This window comes from Eurosta solidaginis, chromosome 2 (assembly GCF_040869045.1).
Source record: "Eurosta solidaginis isolate ZX-2024a chromosome 2, ASM4086904v1, whole genome shotgun sequence".
Taxonomy (NCBI): Eukaryota; Metazoa; Arthropoda; class Insecta; order Diptera; family Tephritidae; genus Eurosta; species Eurosta solidaginis.
In genome coordinates, this window is record NC_090320.1 from 202,284,530 (window position 1) to 202,305,137 (window position 20,608).

The window sequence follows — 20,608 nt, forward strand, 5'->3', positions numbered from 1 at the left end:
ATTAGTTTATGCCGTTACGGATTGCCGTTCTGCGAACAAAGTTAATATACCCTGTGAGCTCTGCTCAGCTGAGTATAATAATTAAGTAGGTTCTAGGTACTAGTCATCATACTCCTCATCAATCTAGGGCGTTGATCAGACAATTAAATAAAAGCGTTTCCAAAGTATTTTGATGTCACCTCTACCGGGCTGTATGTAATATTTGTTCCGAATATGAGCCAAATCTGACCACAAATACGATTTATATTAATATCTCGATCCTTCCGCCACCTGGCGGTGATTTTTTCATGTGCCGCTTTCTATTCATGTATGTATTATGTGTTCCAAATATGTGCCGATTCGGAGCACAAATAATGACAAATCAGCTTATACACCTGTAGATGTGGCAAATTTGTTTGGCTTCTTCTTCTAGCCTAATTGTGTTAACAATTAATCTAAGTCAGACCTTGGATTAAAATTTTTCTTCTGATGTAAATTTATCGTCAGGTTTTGGGTCGCTTTTTGTCACATATGAAGATGTTGCTAATGGTATTTCGAAATTGAAGCCTTCCTCACGTACTGACGTAGATGGAATATCTGCAGTGTTATTAAGGAATTTTCCAGCTTTGATATTCCCTTTACTAACTATCTTTAACAGATCGCTATCCACGGGTGTCTTTATAGATGCTTGGAAATTAGTATCCATAACCCCGGTTTTTAAAAGTGGTAACAAAAACAATGTAAGCAATTATAGACCAATTTCCAAACTATCCACTGTTTCAAAGCTACTTGAATGTATTATTATGGACAAAATGTATTTTTCAGTCAAAAGTTTAACTGTTCCAAACCAGCATAGCTTTATTCCAGGGCGCTCTACTGTTTCAAATTTGGCAGTGTTTAGTGAGTTTTGTCTATCGGCTTTTTCTAGCAGATGTCAGGTAGACTGTGTCTACTGCCAGCAGCAACTAGGCTTTAATCTCTCATAGCACAACATCTAAAAGTGTGTTAAGAGTTTAAGCAATCTCAGGAAAGAAACGGGATAGGGAGAAATATATATCTATATTGAATATGCGTGTATATGTAAATAGATGGAAATAAAAAAGCGGATGAGGTAGCTAAACAGGTCCTAGAAACCTATTACATCCTAAATGTATTCATTGAAGGCGGGCAATTGGGCGCTGAGGTATTGGCTGCGTGTTGAGTCACCTCATTTTGCTATGAGAAACCTCTGATCTTGGGATAAATTATTTAAACTATGTTTTAAAAATATTTCACTCACTAGTTGGGAGTTACAACTGCACTCAATGGTTAATAAAAAACAAAAGAAAAATGTTCACTTTGATTCGTTTGCCAAAGGTTTCCCCCTGGGATACCCAACCCTTTTTTCATTAGCCCCCTCTTAGAGAAAAACTTATCGAAACAATTTTTTTTCAAGCTGCGTGAAACTGGCGAAATACGAAAATACAAAAGGTTTGATTTTTTCACTGTAGTTTGTTATCCCTACAATGACAAATAAAAACAAATTATAGCGAAAGGACATGGTTTGGGATTTCGATGAGACGGGGGCTGACCTAGGGCAAACAAATCTCAGTGAGAAAGTGTTTTTTTGGAATAAAAATGTGGCCTTGGGCAAACGAACTACACAGCATTTATCGAAAAACTCCCATTTCGGGGTGGCAGCTCACATAGGTAATCTTAACATATCGTAGCACCCAGGTTTATATCCCGAGTCAAGGAATACCAAACAGAAATCCTGAATAGAACCACATTTTCGCCAGTCGGCAGTGGTTTCCAAAGACTCAGGGTGTATTGTTGCCACCAAACCCATGTACTAATCGCTTTTTAATCATTTTTACTAGTAAAAAGAAATATTTTTTTTGGAATCAGTCTAATAAACATGACCTAATCTTAAACAGAATGTGCATGTCAAGAAAGTAAATGCCTATAAAGCATAAAGTAAAAGATGTTTCACTTCATCCCAGTTGGATACGAAATAATTCGCTTCATGTGTTGTGTTATGGTAACACTCACTTTGCAAATTAAAGCATTTAATAAATTTGGTTAGCGGTTAACGACCCCCACATACATTCGTCATACTGCAGTGATGGTGAAATTGAACCTATGGCACTAGGACTGTGCACGTCGTAGAATAAAGTGAAATTACTTCAACAATTTTATCTGTGTATATGTACTTTCGAAGAAATTTACAGAATAATCTTCATTCGGGGCGTTTAAGTACAGGACAAAAAATAAATTGTGAGCCAAGTTGGTTAATTTAGGCAAGGTTGTTAAGGTGAGCTCAATGTTATCTCTCTTGATAGCCGCCTAGAAAACGCATGACCATCTAGTAATGAGACACAGTTACCCCGACAAAACACCTCTCACTTTGTTCAGAAATGTCTCAAAAATTTTCATATATGAATAGCGTAACATGTCACTAACATCTAGGTTATGCAGTAGGTCGTTACCAGCCAATACCCAGAGCAATCTGTGGAGCAATCTTCTCACCTTTCTCTGAGCCGCCGATTTCAACCACTTCGTTAGTGGGACATTGCCAAATGCTTCTTTGATGCACACTCACAGACCCAAAAAATGCTCATGCGTTTTGTGGTAACTGAGGTAGATTTATATTTATAAATATAAGGCCCAATAACCTCCGAAGAGATTTTAGGACGAGCTTTTTTTCTGTAAGGGATTTCGTATATTTGGGAACCAACATTAACAGCATAAACGAAGTCAGGTTATAAATCAAACGGATAATAACTTTTGCCAACAAGTGCTGCTTTGGACTAAGGGTTGAAAAGTAAAGTCCTCTCTCAACAAAAATCATGCTCTACATGACGCTCATCATACCTGTACTGATGTATGCCTCGGAATAATGAACGGTGTCGAGAAAAGATGAGATAGCTCTTGAGGTGTTAGAGAGTAAAGTTCTCCGGAAGATTTATGGTCCTGACCGTGATGCCGATGGCGAATATCGAAGGGGAAATAGGGATAGCTGGCGTGACTTGTTATGAGATGGCCAAAATTGCTTAGGCGGTTAAGCGCCTTAGGCGGTTAAGCGCGAGAAAGAATGCTTAAAGAGAGAAAGATGTTTGCACAGTTTTCTTTAAACCTGATTTTTACAAGGAAACTGTAAAGGAACATCGTTTTCCCAAAAATTTAAAGTTTTAAGTTTTGGTATTGCTTCTGTTAACAATAAAATGTGCGATATGCTACAAAATCTCATCAGCCTTACAATTTCTGCTATTTATAGTAAAGTACTGCATGGTAAGGTATTTATTTACAAAATATATATGTATGATAAGTATCAGCATGTATTGATTAGTAATCAAATATAAAATTATATGAATCAGTTTATAGGAGTAAATAATTGCTTATCAAGTCGGGATTATTTGATAATTCCTTGCTTACTCATGTAGATATCTTCCCCATACTAAAAACAGTATAATCAAAACAAAAATAAATTATGAAATATACATAAATATATCATATCTGTCAAATATTTATTTATGTACGTACGTACGTTATCCAATTGTCATTCAACTGTAAAACGGCAAAATGATCCCCGCAAATCTGTGCAATGTTGCTCATACGCAACGCCGAACCATATTCACGGATAGGGGCATGAAATGACAAAAAGGGTGTTATTTGTATGACTGTTCTCTGCAGTGAAAACCCAACTCAGTCAGAAAAAATATTCCAATTCTATAACTAGATTTTTTTGGGCGCAATCGTTCTAGTTACTTTATGCCCAGAATTAAACGAGTTTAAAAAAACTAGTGCATTTAAATGATTTAAGCTATGAGTATTTTTTTTCGTTTCCCCCTTGTAATTTTTAAAAGAGAAATCAGGTCGCTCAACTCGTAGCCAATACTACCAGAAAACATTCCAATGTGCAGCAGGTGTTTCTCACCATTCCATTATCAAAAAAGAAAAAAATTGGCAATTGGCATTTTACCCCGGGCGTTACTAAAGTAGAACTTCCTGGATAATTTTTATTTTTATTATAACTGATTTCTGGAATATATTGAACCGAATTTTTTCATTTTCTTCTACTTAATATGGTAGGTGTCACAGCCATTTTACAAAATTTTTTCTAAAGTTATATTTTGCGTCAATAAACCAATCTAATTATATTATATGACATTTGTTTCATCCCTTTTTTCATACTTGGTATAGAATTATTGAATTTTTTTTCATTTTTCGTAATTTTCGATATCGAAAAAGTGGGCGCGGTCATAGTCGGATTTTTTATACCAATATAAAGTGAGTTCAGATAAGTACGTGAACTTAGTTTAGTAAAGATATATCGATTTTTGCTCAAGTTATCGTGTTAACGGCCGAGCGGAAGGACAGACGGTCGACTGTGTATGAAAACTGGGCGTGGCTTCAACCGTTTTCGCCCATTTTCACACAAAACAGTTATCGTATCAAGTTTCACAAGAATTGGTAAATGTTTGTTCGACTTATGACATTAAAAGTATTCTAGACAAATTAAATGAAAAAGGGCGGAGCCACGCCCATTTTGAAATTTTCTTTTATTTTCGTATTTTGTTGCACCATATCATTACTGGAGTTGAATGCTAACGTAATTTACTTATATACTGTAAGATATTCAATTTTTTGTTAAAATTTGACTTAAAATTTTTTGGGCGTGGGAGAACGACGGATTTTGCTAATTTTTATTAAGCGTACATATAGTAATAGGAGTAAGGTTCCTGCCAAATTTCATCATGATATCTTCAACGACTGCCATATTACAGCTTGCAAAACTTTTAAATTACCTTCTTTTAAAAGTGGGCGGCGCCACGCCCATTTTCCAAAATTTTACTAATTTTCTATTCTGCGTCACAACTTCAACTCACCTACCTAGTTTCATTATCGCACTTTTTCGGTTTTTCAAAATTTTTGATATCGAAAAAGTGGGCGTGGCTATAGTCCGATTTCGTTCGTTTTAAATAGCGATCTGAGCTGAGTGCCCAGGAACTTACATACCAAATTTCATTAAGATACCTCAAAATTTACTCAAGTTATCTTGTTTACACAGACGGACGGACGGACATGGCTAAATGAATTTCTTTTTTCGCCCAGATCATTTTGACATATAGACGTCTATATATATCTCGATTAGTTTATGCTGTTACGGAATACCGTTATGCGACCAAAATTAATATACGCTGTGAGCTCTGCTCAGATGAGTATAAAAATGCATGCATATATCCGGAACACTTGCGACAGGTTGTGGAATAATTGAAAGCATATATATTTTTTTCTCACGTTCAACGTTACGCTAGGAATTATTAAAAAATTCTTTACCAAAAACTGTCAAACGTGAATCTGAAACACGATGGAACTCCAGAATACAAGCAGTTAGCGTTATCGTCGATGGGCTAGAGAATTTAGTAGAACACTTAGACCAATTAGCAGAGGACACTAACACCACAAGTGACACCAGAAGCGAAGCTACAGTGCTGTTGCAAAATATACTAAATTTTAATTTCATAACATTAGTTCATCTCTGTTACGAAATCTTAAGGAGGATTAATATTGTTCAGCTCAGATTACAAGATCCGGAGATAAATTTTAGAGAAGCGTAAATACGTTGCGAACCACCTTAAAATTGGGATCTCATACTTTTACTTAATGGCTATATTCTTTAACGCTCGACTGCTGAGTCCTCTCATTCCAATTGTTTTCGAGAACGTCCTATCTTAAAATTGGGTTGAAAAATGCCCTTTTTCAAAAATTGTTTCAAAAACGCCATACGTGAGCCTTATTTCAATCCATTCTGACGTTTAGGAAGAAATATCTGAGATAGGGCGCTCTATTATCTAAATCCAAGGTAGGTCGTTTTTGAAACCAATTCTAAAATAGAGCGGGAAATATTCGTAGATAGGGCGACACTTACTGACAAACGAGATAGGGTAATATTCCACTCAGGTGTCGATATATATCTAGGAAGGTTTTTGGGGTTTTTTTAAATATCCTAAGAATTAATATTTTGAGCTATTGAAATGAAAAACTAACAACGAAAGTTATCTTAACTCAATTGTATGTGAATTTACTATATTTATCCCCGATTTTCATAATTTCTTCCAAATATCTTGCACCTTCTAATAAATTCTCAAAGTTTCATGGGTAGACCTCTCTAAATGAGGAGCTTTAGCTCTATACGCATCAGTCGTTACCCCTACCTGAACTTCCACAGTAAAAGTCGATCAGCCATAATATAAAATCAGTAACGCCCTAAAGTATGCTTTCCAGAAAGTCAATCCCCAAAATTCCAAAATTAGCCAACGCTACAGCTCCGTTGCCAAAAATCTCTATACTTTTCTGCGCCCTTGGTACTGTTTTAGAAATTTTTGGTGATAGAGTTTTAGCGTTAGCGAAGGTTGGAGTTTGGGGCTGGTTATACTACATTTGATTCCTTAAATGTGTAAGTCGGGTTTACGTGCTCTGCATACATATCCGCACAGTTTTGTCTTGTAACTGAGTTATAGCCCCTAAAAGTATATTTCCCTCTCACAAAGATTTATGTGTGGACCCGTACAACCTAACTAAATTTGATTATTTGATATTCGGTTCTTAAAATTTATATTACCTTTATACTTTTCATATTCCGCATTCGGTTTAACATAGTTTTTCCTTGGAACGGCGAGCTCAACCGAAACAAAGCTGCTTATTTCACATATCATTCTAAAAACTCTTAAGTCCTTTCGAAAAGAAGGGTGAAATTATTAATAAACAAAAAATAAATACAAGGCGCGATACACCTGCGAAAGGATTTAGGCCGAGTTTCACTTCCAATTTACGTCGTGCTCCTTTTAATTTTTCCAACAAATTGGCGGGATCGGACATACATCTTTTACACTGACTCCAAACTGCATCTGCAAGGCTCATGATTTTTCATTGAGAAAGTATTTAATGCCAGAAATGCACTCGGAGTGTTTGCGAGCCCTTTTAATCATAGGTTCAAATTTAGGGACTGGTTTCTGTATCTTTTTTAATACGTATGTAAACCGATTCAGTCTACTGCGTAAGAAGCCGATTGGTATGATCCTGATGTAGAAGCTGGCAGTTGATATTTCGAAGGATCAAGGAATCGGGAATTCCAGACAATATTCTACTATGTAGTATAAATTTTACTACAGGGTTCAGGTAGAAAATGAAGTTTGAATTGCATAAATTTGTGTATATACGCACGTTAAGGTGTATGGGAAGTACTGTTATCAAGGGTTGCTCATATTTACGTTTAATGACAGTAACCAGTAATAATATCCTTGCATAATAATTATCAAAGTGGAAATCAGATGGGATGCTGCTGTCCTGAACAGTCTTTAACATGCCTCTTAATATGCACATACTTTGTACATATTTACAAGCAATTTAAATATAAAAGTTTAAGTACATATGTATTTATTTATTTATTTATTATATAAAGACGACGCCAAACTATGGTCGACCGCATAATATAAAAGATATATAAATATACAACTCAAAAGATAAAATTTAAGATATATCGAGATTTCAACAATGTTATATTACAAACAAAGATATATTAATGAACATTACTCTTTAATTTCAGAATATAATAATAATAAGAAATATGAGCAGAAATATGATCTTATACCGAAATCTTATACTGGCGGAATGCATCAGATTCCGCTCAGCATGATTTCGGAATGGAGTGGATTCCAATCTTCCTGTTGGAATGCAACAAGATTCCAATCAGTATGTCATGGGAATCCGGCAGTGCTAAGAGTAGTGTAATGAGGATACGCCATCACAAGGCATAAAAAAGTAACATGACCTGTGTTGTTGGAATGCACCGGATTCCAATCAGCTCGATGCCTGACCCATAAGATTATACTGCCGGAATGCATACGATTCCGGTCAGTGACTCATGAAAAATCATGTTTTTTACGTTGTTGGAATGCACCAGATTCGAATCAACACAGTACTGTCTTGTTCCTTCTTAATGATACATGTTGATAAATGTTCCTGCATTTTTAAACGAGATAGTCCCTGTTTTTTATGGAAGAAATGAAAAGCCGGCAAATTAAATTAGCTTGTATCTCTTAAATTAGATAGGCAAGTATTGCATTACGTATAGGGGCAAAAGTTCATTCAAGACTGATACAGCTATACAAGTCATTGTAGTGCGCGCACCAGATAAGAAGAGGATTATTTTCGTCGACAAAGGGGTAAACAGAAAGGAACGAAGTGTCTGGATACTCTAGGGGGAACCGCAAAAAACAAGCGGCTGAGAAGGTCCGCAGAATAAATTTCTCCAATAATGAGCTTATGGATGAACAATACCCCCAGTAATATTCTCCGATTTTTCAGAGTAGGTAAGTTAATAAGAAGAAGTCTACATCTGAAAGGAGGAAGGTGGAGACTTGAGTCCCAATTAAGGCCGCGCAATGCAAATATCAAAAATTGCTTTTGAACTGACTCAAGACGCTTTATATGCTTTTGAGAAACAGGGGACCAAACGCATGAGCAATACTCGAGTATTGGACGAACCAGCGATGTGTAAAGAACCTTAGTGAGGTACGGATCATCGAACTCTTTAGCCCATCTTTTAACAAATCCAAGTAAACTCAACGCTATGTTGGCAATAGATGAAATATGCATGTTAAAATTCAATTTCGGATCAAAAAGGACACCTAGATCATTTGCAATAGATATGCGCCCTAAGCGTACCATCTATTACATAAGGTTTCAATGCTGGCTTCACTCGGTGAAATGTCATATGCTTAAATTTAGAGCAATTTAAAGCTAGTAAATTTGTTGTGCACCAACATTGGAACGAGTCCAAGTCGGCCTGAAGAAGATCCAAGGAACTCAAATCGGTAGGACAGTAAGTGTAGCAAAGTTTTACATCATCCGCATACATTATAGTATGGGAATATAATATTGTCTGTGGCAAGTCATTAATGAAAAGGGCAAAGAGCAAAGGGCCTAGATGACTTCCCTGGGGTACGCCGGAGGAAACTCCGAACGATTCCGACGATTGCACTTGAACAGGACTTTTTGGGTCCGGTTAGAAAGATAGCTTTTCAGCCACATTAATAGGTGAAACGGAAAGCCCAGTAAATTAAGCTTATGAATAAGTAACTCATGGTTGGCGGTATCAAATGCTTTGCTGAAGTCCGTGTAGATGACATCCGTTTGCTTGTTCGCTAAAAATCCTTCCATAACTATTGAGGTGAATACAAGCAAATTTGTAGTGGTTGACCTTTGACGAATGAAACCGTGTTGGCATGGAGATAAAAGACTAGAACACTGATATTGGAGTTGACTGGTAACAATATGTTCAAAGACTTTAGGAATGACTGAAAGTTTAGCAATACCCCTGTAGTTTTCAACTTTTGACCTACTACCTTTTTTATGCAGGGGTATAATAAAATACTGTTTCCAAAGTGCCGGGAATGACGCAGATCCCAGAGATAGCTCAAATAATTTTAAAATAGGCTCATACATGTTTTCGGCGCAGGATCTAAGCACGCAACTAGGAACACCGTCCGGTCCCAGAGAAAAGGTGGGCTTCAAGGTTGAAGACTCTGAAGAACAATATTACCATCAATAGCAGGATTCCTAATGGAATTCGAGCTATGTAAGCGATAAGGATATTGACCGGAATGAAAGCCACTGGATGAATACGCGGACTTAAAGAACTCAGAAAATAGTTCAGCAACGTCGTCATCAGTGCAAGCTTTTTTACCTCCAAAGGTTAATGAGGAAGGATACCCAGAAGTTTTCCGCTTTGAATTTACGAAACTGTAAAACTTTTTTGGATTTCTAAAAAATTGGGCTTTACAACAACTCAAGTAATTTTTATAACAAAGCTGATTAAGACGGTGAAATTTAGAACGAGCTATTATATATTGAGGGAGGTCTGCAGATGCTCCAGATTTCTTGAATCTCTTATAAAGCCTAGATTTAATGTTATTAAGTCTGATAAGTTGCCTTGAAAACCAAGGGGGCTTATTCGAACATAGGGTATAGCGAATAGGAATGCAGGTATCAAAGAAGCCATCAAGCGTACTGTAAAATATAGAGATAGCCGAATCGACATCAGTGCAAGCATAGAGATCCGACCAATCATGGGAAGCCAACAGATCATTAAGCATAATGAAATTCGTGTTGTAGAAGCATATAGATCGTGGACGAGAATGTACTTGAATTCTACGGGGTAGGCTGGTATCAAGTGATATCCCTAGCGTTGGGTAAAGAGGGTCTTCTGGAAGGGATAAAGGTGGAATTTGCGTAAGGGCAGCACCGAGTCATCCACAAATACTAAATCCAGCATTTTATTTCCACTATTTGGAACATTGTTAATCTGTAAAAGAGATGAGTCTAACAAGCAATTGAGAAACTCATGTTGAGCAGTGGGAGTTAAAAAGTTTGAATCACTTATATTAACCCAACTAACTGTTGGCAAGTTAAAGTCACCAACAACAACAAGTCGATCGTTATCTCCCAACTGCGAATGCAAATCGCAGATGGCCGAGCTATGACTAGCATAAACATCCATATCCGAACGAGGTGGTATATAAGAACAGCAAATAATTACGCTATAGCTACCGAATGAAAGCCTAACTGCTATGAATTCGATATGAGAGATATTGTCCAGCGAAATCAACTCAGATGATAGGTTAGATTCAACAGCAATAAGGACACCTCCCGCTCTAGAGATGCGATCACGCCGATAAACAGCATATTTATTTGAAAAAACCTCAGAATTGTAATTATCAGGCTTTAGCCAGGTATCCGTAAAAGCTGCAACTTGTGCAGAAAAGTTGAAAGAATTAAGGAAGAATGGAACAAGTTTTGTTCGTAAACCACGAACATTTTGGTAATTAATGAGAAGACGGGACAGATCAGCAATTACCTTTGTGTTGTTATTACTGTGTTCGTCATACCGTTTTTTGGCTGTAATAAAACAGGTTCGGCCCTCGCCTTTCTTGTGAACAAGTGAACCACAGTATGCTTAGGCCAAAAAGAGGAATCAATTCAACCTTATCGAAATATTCTTCTGAAAGGGATATTTTAAATGAGGAGATGTCTCTCATATTTAAAGTTAAATTTATACGCATTGATGTTGGTTGCCAGCGCAATATATAGCTTATCCAAACCAATTGCCAACCTCACCTACCCGTGGCGAATCCTGTTTCATTAACAGCCAAGGCTCTGGCGAGCCCGAACTCCTGCTGGATATATGGGGGGAGACGGTGGCATGGCCTAGAAGGTTTCATGTGATCATACCAAATCACTACCGAGATTGTCGGGCTAGTACCTTTATGGTGCTTGGTACCGGATCTGCATCCGGCAAAGGGTCATCCAAATCGACAATACTCCCCTAGGGCTACAGGCTAAAACGCCAGTTATGATGAAATTTTCAATCTTGAACTGCGTGATGATTCATTTGATGGATACACAGACGACACTGCTGCAGTTATTACAGCCCGAAACACAGAAAAAGCACGCGTGAAGCTCAATCTAGTCATGATACGCACAAAGGAGTAGGTAGATTCGCGGGGACTCCAGTTGGCAGCAGAACAAACAGAATTAATACGCCTAAGAAAAACGCAAATACCGCTACATAAAAGTTTGCCATAAAACCTTTTTCGGAAAAGAATGTAGTCAACTATTTAGGTGTAAGGTTAGACTCCAGACAAACATAGTGGACGCAAATTCAACATGCGACTTAGAAGGCATGTAAACAGATATCGTTGCTAAGCAGGCAAATGGCAAATATCGGAGGACCAAGGGAACGCAGGCAGAGACATATGGGCCGCGAAACTAATAACAAATGTTAAATTATGAAGCTCCGAAAGCTGTCGCGAAGTAAATTACTACGTTACCCAAATGCTCTCCGGACATGGGTATTTAAAAAACTATTTGCACAGGATAAAAAGGCCACATATTTTAAGTGCGTTTACACCATTGCAGACGAGGACTCTGGCCATGAGTTGGCCAAATAAAATGATAATGTTATAGCAAAACTGCTGAACGGACCAGAAGAGTGCCAACAAATCAGTAACTTCGTAGAAACCATACTCAGAGCAAAAAGTTAGGTCTGGACGCAGGAACAACAGAAGGCTCTTAAAAAACGGGATATTTGGAAAGCCACCCTTAAGTTATGTGAAAGCGGTGTGGAGGTGGTTGACGATGGACAATGGGGTGGTTTTTAGTCAACTGACACGCTGTTGTTGCGCGGCAGCAATTGCAGTGCATTAGTCATTTTCCATGCCACGTCGAAAAATGGGATAAGCCTCGGCAAACGTAGAAAACCCTGGGAAACGACTTCAAATCTCTAAAGGATATGAGTAGTAAATATAGAGCTTTTCAAACGCCAAAATGAATGTATATACATACACTTAAAATATCGGGATTCAAATAAACAATTTTCAATAAAAAAATACGCTGTACTCATAAGAGATAAACCCTTAGAACCAAATGCTTTACATTTCTTTTCGACTTAGTCAGATCTGTGAAACATATGAACATAATTTAAAATATCCCTGAATAACTTTTTTTATTGGCCTACATTAGAGTGATACTTAATCAAAAATTGTGGTAGGTGTACATACGTGTTTACAACTTTAACGAAGATAACCAAAACAATGCATAATTTACATACTTAGTTATAAAAGCCCTACTGAGTATATGTAGTTAGATGCGTACTAAACATGTATGTATATCAAAGAATCTGTGTATGAGAAAATGTACCCATATAGTATGTGAGTGTGCTTTTATTTGACTGAATTTTGCTCTTCATTATACTCAGTTGAGCAGAGCTCACAGAGTATATTAACTTCGATTGGATAACGGTTGGTTGTACAGGTATAAAGGAATCGAGATAGATATAGACTTCCATATATCAAAATCATCAGTATCGAAAAAAAATTTGATTGATCCATGTCCGTCCGTCCGTCTGTCCGTTAACACGATAACTTGAGTACATTTTGACGTATCTTGATGAAAGTTGGTATGTAGGTTCCTGGGCACCCATCTCAGATCGCTATTTAAAATGAACGATAGCGGACTATAACCACGCCCACTTTTTCGATATCGAAAATTTCGAAAAACCGAAAAAGTGCGATAATTCATTACCAAAGACGGATAAAGCGATGAAATTGGTAGGTGAGTTGAACATATGATGCAGAATAGAAAATTAGTAACATTTTGGACAATGGGCGAGGCGCGGCCCACTTTTAAAAGAAGGTAATTTAAAAGTTTTGCAAGCTGTAATTTAGCAGTCGTTGAAGATATCATGATGAAATTTGGCAGGAACGTTACTGCTATTACTATATGTATGATTAATAAAAATTAGCAAAATCGGAGAACGATCACGCCCACTTAAAAAAAAGAGAATTTTTTTAAAGTCAAATTTTAACAAAAAATTTAATATCTTTACAGTATACTAGCAAACCCGGCAGACGTCGTTCTGCCTAAATTTGGCCTATCGGCATACATTTTAATAAACTTTTTCCGTCTAACTCTGCCCTACTCTCTACACTTTTTCCTAATCTTTTTATTCACTGCTCCCTCCGTCTTCTTCGCTTCATCTCCATCCTCGTCTCATTCTATCTCTTTCTCAGTCTCAGTCTCATTCTCTCTTTTCTCCTCCTTCTTCATCTCTTATTGCCAGTCCCAGAGGGTGGTATGTATTTTGTTCCTGTCCCATTCCGAGTCTCAGTCCCAGTCCCACTCCGAGTCTCAGTCTCAGTCCCAGACCTAGTCCTAATCCCATTCCCAGCCCGTCTCTGGTATACTTCCCGGAAAAAAGCATCGTAAACACTAATATAGGCAAATATATATACGAAATTTCAGGCAAATCGAATAGGACGTATGTAAATAGGTATGTGGGTACTATTAATTCTTGTCTTTATTTCGGCTTCGCATGCATATTTATCAGTTTTGCCAGGTTGATGCGACTAAATCAAATATCACAATGAACTTTAGAGCTCTCAGAAACAGCTTTCATTTGATATCCATAATACACACACATTCTAGGGGTATCCGGGTCCATGTTTTGGCCTATATCTCAAGACCCTAGTCACTCAGCGGTGTAAAACTTACTCTGTATTATAGAACATATCAACAGCTTCAATTTGGTACCCATAATATAAAAACACATTCTAGGTGTATCCGGGTCCATGTTTTGGCCTATATCTCGAGACCGTAGTCACCCAGCGGTGTAAAACTTTCTCTGTACTAAAGCATACATCAACAACTTCAATTTGATACCCATAATGTAAAAACACATTCTAGATGTATCCGGGTCCACGTTTTGGGATATATCTCGAGACCCTAGCATCCCAGTTGTATGAAGATTATCCTGTACTATAGCACTCATCAACAGCTTTCATTTGATATCGTTATTGTAAAAACACATTCTAAAGGTACCCGGGTCCACGTTTTGATCTCAAAACCCGAGGCACGTAGCGAAAAAAAGGTAGACGTTGGCCGATTCTCAGACCTACCCAATATGCTCACAAAATTTCATGAGAATTGGTTCAGCCGTTTCGGAGGAGTTAAACCTCTAAAACCGTGACAGGAGAATTTTATATATGTACTAGCAGACCCGGCACCCGTTGTTCTGCCCTAAATTTGGCCTATCTGCATACATTTTAATAAGCTTTTTCCGTCTAACTCTGCCCTACCCCTCTACACTTTTTCCTAATCTTTTTGTTCACTCCTCCCTCCGTCTTTTTCGCTTCATCTCCATCTTCGTCTCATTCTATGTCTTTCTCAGTCTCCTTCTCTCTCTCAAGTTTTTCTCCTTCTTCTTTATCTCTTATTGCCGGTCCCAGAGGGTGGTATGTATTTTGTTCCAGTCCCACTCCGAGTCTCAGTCTCAGTCCCAGTCATAGTCCTAATCCCAGTCCCAGTCCGTCTCTGGTATACTTCCCTGAAAAAAGCATCGTAAATACTAATATAGGCAAATTTATATACGAAATTTCAGGCAAATCGAATAGGACGTATGTAAATATGTATGTGGGTATTATCAATTCTTGTCTTTATTTCGGCTTCGCATGCATATTTATCAGTTTTGCCAGGTTGATGCGACTAAATCGAATATCAAAATGAACTTTACAGCTCTCAGCAACAGCTTTCATTTGATATCCATAATACATACACATTCTAGGGGTATCCGGGTCTATGTTTTGGCCTATATATCGAGACCGTAGTCACCCAGCGGTGTAAAACTTACTCTGTACTAAAGCATACATCAACAGCTTCAATTTGATACCCATAATGTAAAAACACATTCTAGGTGTATCCGGATCCACGTTTTGGCCTACATCTCGAGACCCTAGTCACCCAGCGGCAAAAAACTTACTCTGTACTAAAGCACACATCAACAGCTTCAATTTGATACCCATAATGTAAAAACACATCCTAGTGTTACCCTGATCCACGTTTTGGCCTATATCTTGAGACCCTAGTCACCAATAGGTATGAAAACTACCCTGTACTATATCACTCATCAACAGCTTCAATTTGATATCCATATTGTATAAACACATTCTAGGGGTATCAGGGTCCACGTTTTAGCCTATATCTCGAGACCCTAGTCACCGAGGGGTATGAAAATTATCCTGTACTATAGCACTCATCAAAAGCTTTCATTTGATATCCATATTGTATAAACACATTCTAGGGGTACCCGGGTCCACATTTTGATCTCAAAACCCGAGGCACGTAGCGAAAAAAAGGTAGACGTTGGCCGATTCTCAGACCTACCCAATATGCTCACAAAATTTCATGAGAATTGGTTCAGCCGTTTCGGAGGAGTTAAACCTCTAAAACCGTGACAGGAGAATTTTATATATGTACTAGCAGACCCGGCACCCGTTGTTCTGCCCTAAATTTGGCCTATCTGCATACATTTTAATAAGCTTTTTCCGTCTAACTCTGCCCTACCCCTCTACACTTTTTCCTAATCTTTTTGTTCACTCCTCCCTCCGTCTTTTTCGCTTCATCTCCATCTTCGTCTCATTCTATGTCTTTCTCAGTCTCCTTCTCTCTCTCAAGTTTTTCTCCTTCTTCTTTATCTCTTATTGCCGGTCCCAGAGGGTGGTATGTATTTTGTTCCAGTCCCACTCCGAGTCTCAGTCTCAGTCCCAGTCATAGTCCTAATCCCAGTCCCAGTCCGTCTCTGGTATACTTCCCTGAAAAAAGCATCGTAAATACTAATATAGGCAAATTTATATACGAAATTTCAGGCAAATCGAATAGGACGTATGTAAATATGTATGTGGGTATTATTAATTCTTGTCTTTATTTCGGCTTCGCATGCATATTTATCAGTTTTGCCAGGTTGATGCGACTAAATCGAATATCAAAATGAACTTTACAGCTCTCAGCAACAGCTTTCATTTGATATCCATAATACATACACATTCTAGGGGTATCCGGGTCTATGTTTTGGCCTATATATCGAGACCGTAGTCACCCAGCGGTGTAAAACTTACTCTGTACTAAAGCATACATCAACAGCTTCAATTTGATACCCATAATGTAAAAACACATTCTAGGTGTATCCGGATCCACGTTTTGGCCTACATCTCGAGACCCTAGTCACCCAGCGGCAAAAAACTTACTCTGTACTAAAGCACACATCAACAGCTTCAATTTGATACCCATAATGTAAAAACACATCCTAGTGTTACCCTGATCCACGTTTTGGCCTATATCTTGAGACCCTAGTCACCAATAGGTATGAAAACTACCCTGTACTATATCACTCATCAACAGCTTCAATTTGATATCCATATTGTATAAACACATTCTAGGGGTATCAGGGTCCACGTTTTAGCCTATATCTCGAGACCCTAGTCACCGAGGGGTATGAAAATTATCCTGTACTATAGCACTCATCAAAAGCTTTCATTTGATATCCATATTGTATAAACACATTCTAGGGGTACCCGGGTCCACATTTTGGGCTATATCTCGAGACCCTAGCCTCCCAGTTGTATGAAAATTATCCTGTACTATATCACTCATCAACAGCTTTCATTTGATATCCATATTGTATAAACACATTCTAGGGGTATCAGGGTCCACGTTTTGGCCTATATCTCGAGACCCTAGTTACCGAGGGGTATGAGAATTATCCTGTACTATAGCACTCATCAACAGCTTTCATTTGATATCCATATTGTATAAACACATTCTAGGGGTATCAGGGTCCACGTTTTGGCCTATATCTCGAGACTTCATTTGATATCCATATTGTATAAACACATTCTAGGGGTATCAGGGTCCACGTTTTGGCCTATATCTCGAGACCCTAGTCACCGAGGGGTATGGAAATTATCCTGTACTATAGCACTCATCAACAGCTTTCATTTGATATCCATATTGTATAAACACATTCTAGGGGTATCAGGGTCCACGTTTTGGCCTATATCTCGAGACTTCATTTGATATCCATATTGTATAAACACATTCTAGGGGTATCAGGGTCCACGTTTTGGCCTATATCTCGAGGCCCTAGTCACCGAGGGATATGAAAATTATCCTGTACTATAGCATCTTGAAAAAGGCGGAGTGGATATAGTCCTTGTCCAGGAGCCGTGGCTGAGTAGTAACGGCAGTAAGATTTCTGGATTAAGGACTGGAAAATTCAACACCTTGGTGCATGGGGAGGCAAGTAGGCCTAGATCCTGTGTGCTTGTTAAAAAAGAGATTAAAGCTTTTATTCTCTCTAATTTCAGCAATGCTGACGTAACCACGGTCTGCCTCGAGCGAGGAAGTAATGAAATGTGGGTGGTCTCAGCGTACATGCCCCACGGGGACGTAGTGGGACCACCACCTGCGATACTGGGTGAAATCACCGGTGAAGCAAGGCGGAGAGGTGTTGGCGTGATCATCGGTGCCGATGCAAATGCCCATCATAGCATTTGGGGAAGCTCGGATACCAACACTAGAGGTGAGTCTTTATTTACTTTTATTGTAGATGAGGGACTTTGTATATGTAATAGGGGGAATGACCCGACTTTTATTACTGCGTTAAGGGAGGAGGTCCTGGACCTCACCCTGGTTAGTAGAGAACTGGAAGGTCGGATATCTGGATGGAGGGTTCTCAACGAGCACTCCTTCTCTGATCACCGATATATTCAGTTCTCAGTGAACGAAGAACGTCCCGGTAAAATATCTTTTAGGAACCCTAAAAGTACTAACTGGGACTTGTATTGTAGGAAGCTGGGCGAGCTACTGCCTGCGGTGCCTATCATTAGTTCGGGCCTGTCCGAATCTGAGATAGACGTTCTGGTGGAAAACTTCACCTCGGCAAGCAATAGCGCCTTTCAGCTGTCCTGCCCATTGAAAACTTACAGGGGGAAGGGCAAGCCGCCCTGGTGGTCGGATTCTCTTGACGACCTAAGAGCGGCCAGTCGGCGGCTCTTCAACAGAGCCAGGAGGAGTAAATTACCCTCGGACTGGGAGCTCTATAAGGTGAGTCTGGGGATTTATAAATATGAAATAAGGATAGCCAAGCGAGATGCATGGCGAAGCTTCTGCGAAAACGTAGAAGGCTGCAATGAATCCGCGAGATTTAGAAAAATACTCTCTAGGAACCCCGCTCCTCTGGGGTATCTGAGAGATGCTGGTGGGGACTGGTCTATGAGTAGCGAGGAGTCCCTAAGGCTTTTACTGGACAAACATTTTCCCGATGTCCCAGTTGCGCAGGGATCTTCGCCTGCATGGTCGGCGGTCGTTGGCCATGCAGAAGTGCCTGCCATTCCAATACGGGAAAGTGAGATAACCTGGGCTATAGGGTCGTTCAAGCCCTATAAGTCTCCGGGCCCGGATGGAATCATTCCTGCGCAGCTTCAAAGGTCTTTGGGGATTTCCTGCCGCTGGTTGGCCATCATATATACTAACTGCCTCAGGCTTAACTATATCCCGAAGTCTTGGCACACGGTTAGGGTTATTTTCATTCCGAAGGCCGGCAGAAGCTCTCATGTATCACCTAAGGATTTCAGGCCAATCAGTCTCTCGTCGTTTCTTCTTAAGACGTTTGAGCGGTTGATTGACCTGTACCTACGGGAAAGGATACCTCGGGGGTTACTGTCGGCTTCACAACATGCGTACTGCAAGGGCAGATCGACGGAAACGGCTCTCCATTCGATTGTAAAGCAAATAGAGGGGTCCCTAGAACACAAAGAGTATGCTCTGGGTGCCTTTCTAGACATCGAGGGAGCTTTTAACAATGTCTTACCGGGGTCAATCGAAAGAGCTCTGGTGGGTTTAGGAGTCGAGGCGGCTCTGGTTGAATTTATTAGCAAACTTCTATGCGGCAGAATTGTCGCAGCGGAGTGGGGAGGGGCCATAATTAAGAGGAAGGTGTGCAGGGGCACGCCACAGGGGGTGTCCTATCTCCTCTCCTCTGGGTTGTGGTAGTCAACGAGCTTCTTGTGGAGCTGGAAGCCAATGGTTGTCGGGTGGTTGCCTATGCAGATGACCTCGCTATCCTAGTCAGAGGCAAATTTCTGGGCGCCCTGCGCGATGTTCTTCAGGGCTACCTGGATACTGTGGCTAGGTGGGCTGATTCATGTGGGTTGGCGGTCAACCCGGGAAAAACGGAATTGGTCCTTTTCACAAGAAGATATAAGGTGCCCGATTTCAGAACTCCCTCGATTGGAGGGGTACCATTGGTACTTTCTGATAGGGTTAAATATTTGGGGATTGTTTTGGACAAGAAACTGTCCTGGAGACCCAATGTGGAAGATCGGGCCAGGAAGGCCGCCATTGCCTTGTACTGCTGCAGAGGAGCTATCGGAAAGAGATGGGGACTCTCGCCAAGAATAGTACACTGGCTTTATGAGATGGTGGTCAAACCGATTCTGCTATATGGGGTGCTGGTCTGGTGGAAAGCACTGGACACGGCGAGCACCTCCAAAATGTTAGTGTCAGTGCAACGGACGGCGCTGATCGGTATCAGTGGCGCTCTCAGAACAACGCCTACCTTGGCACTGAACGTCATGCTGAACATATACCCAGTAGATATTGCGGGAAAGGCGGCCGCGGCAAGGTCGTTGGTCAGGCTTCGTGATATGGGATATAGACTTTCTGGCCGCGGACACTCTAGCCTTCTTACCAGTTTCGACTTCATCCCGGACAGAACGGACTACTGTATGCCGATAACAGCTCCCTATACAACCTTCACCCCAGTTATTCCAGAGAGAGAGGAGTGGGGAAGAGGAATTATCTGGGGCATGGGACCGGTTAACTTGTTCACGGATGGGTCAAAGCTGGATGGAAAGGTTGGTGGGGGGGTCTTTTTTGTCAAGAGCTAAATTTAAGCCGCAAGTTTAAGTTGGCTGATCACTGCAGTGTATTCCAAGCGGAAATTGCTGCGATTAAGGATGCGGTGGATGGAATGCTATCCAGTGCTACCACGGTTAGGGAATTTAACATCTACTCTGATAGCCAATCGGCTATCAAGGCCTTGAGCTCAACTACAGTGCAATCGAGGGTGGTCTGGGAGTGCCTGACCTCGCTTGCGATTGCATCGAATTATTTTACAATTAAGATTATCTGGGTCCCGGGCCATAGTGATATCCCGGGTAACTGTCAAGCGGATCTCTTAGCCTGCATCGGT

At 39.8% G+C, this 20,608-nt stretch overlaps 1 protein-coding gene across 6 annotated transcripts in view; it reads right to left on the reverse strand.

The window, feature by feature from the left end:
* Nucleotides 1–20,608, reverse strand: part of MESR3 (misexpression suppressor of ras 3) — a 398,359-nt gene that overhangs the window by 192,926 nt on the left and 184,825 nt on the right. Inside the window, exon 1 of one of the 6 annotated variants that reach the window (XM_067766931.1) lies at nt 3,506–3,976. The exons of the other annotated variants lie outside the window; for them this stretch is intronic. The gene's annotated coding sequence lies outside the window, so the exon portion shown is untranslated. Of the gene's footprint in view, nt 1–3,505; nt 3,977–20,608 lie in introns of those variants that run through there. 6 annotated transcript variants of the gene reach the window in all.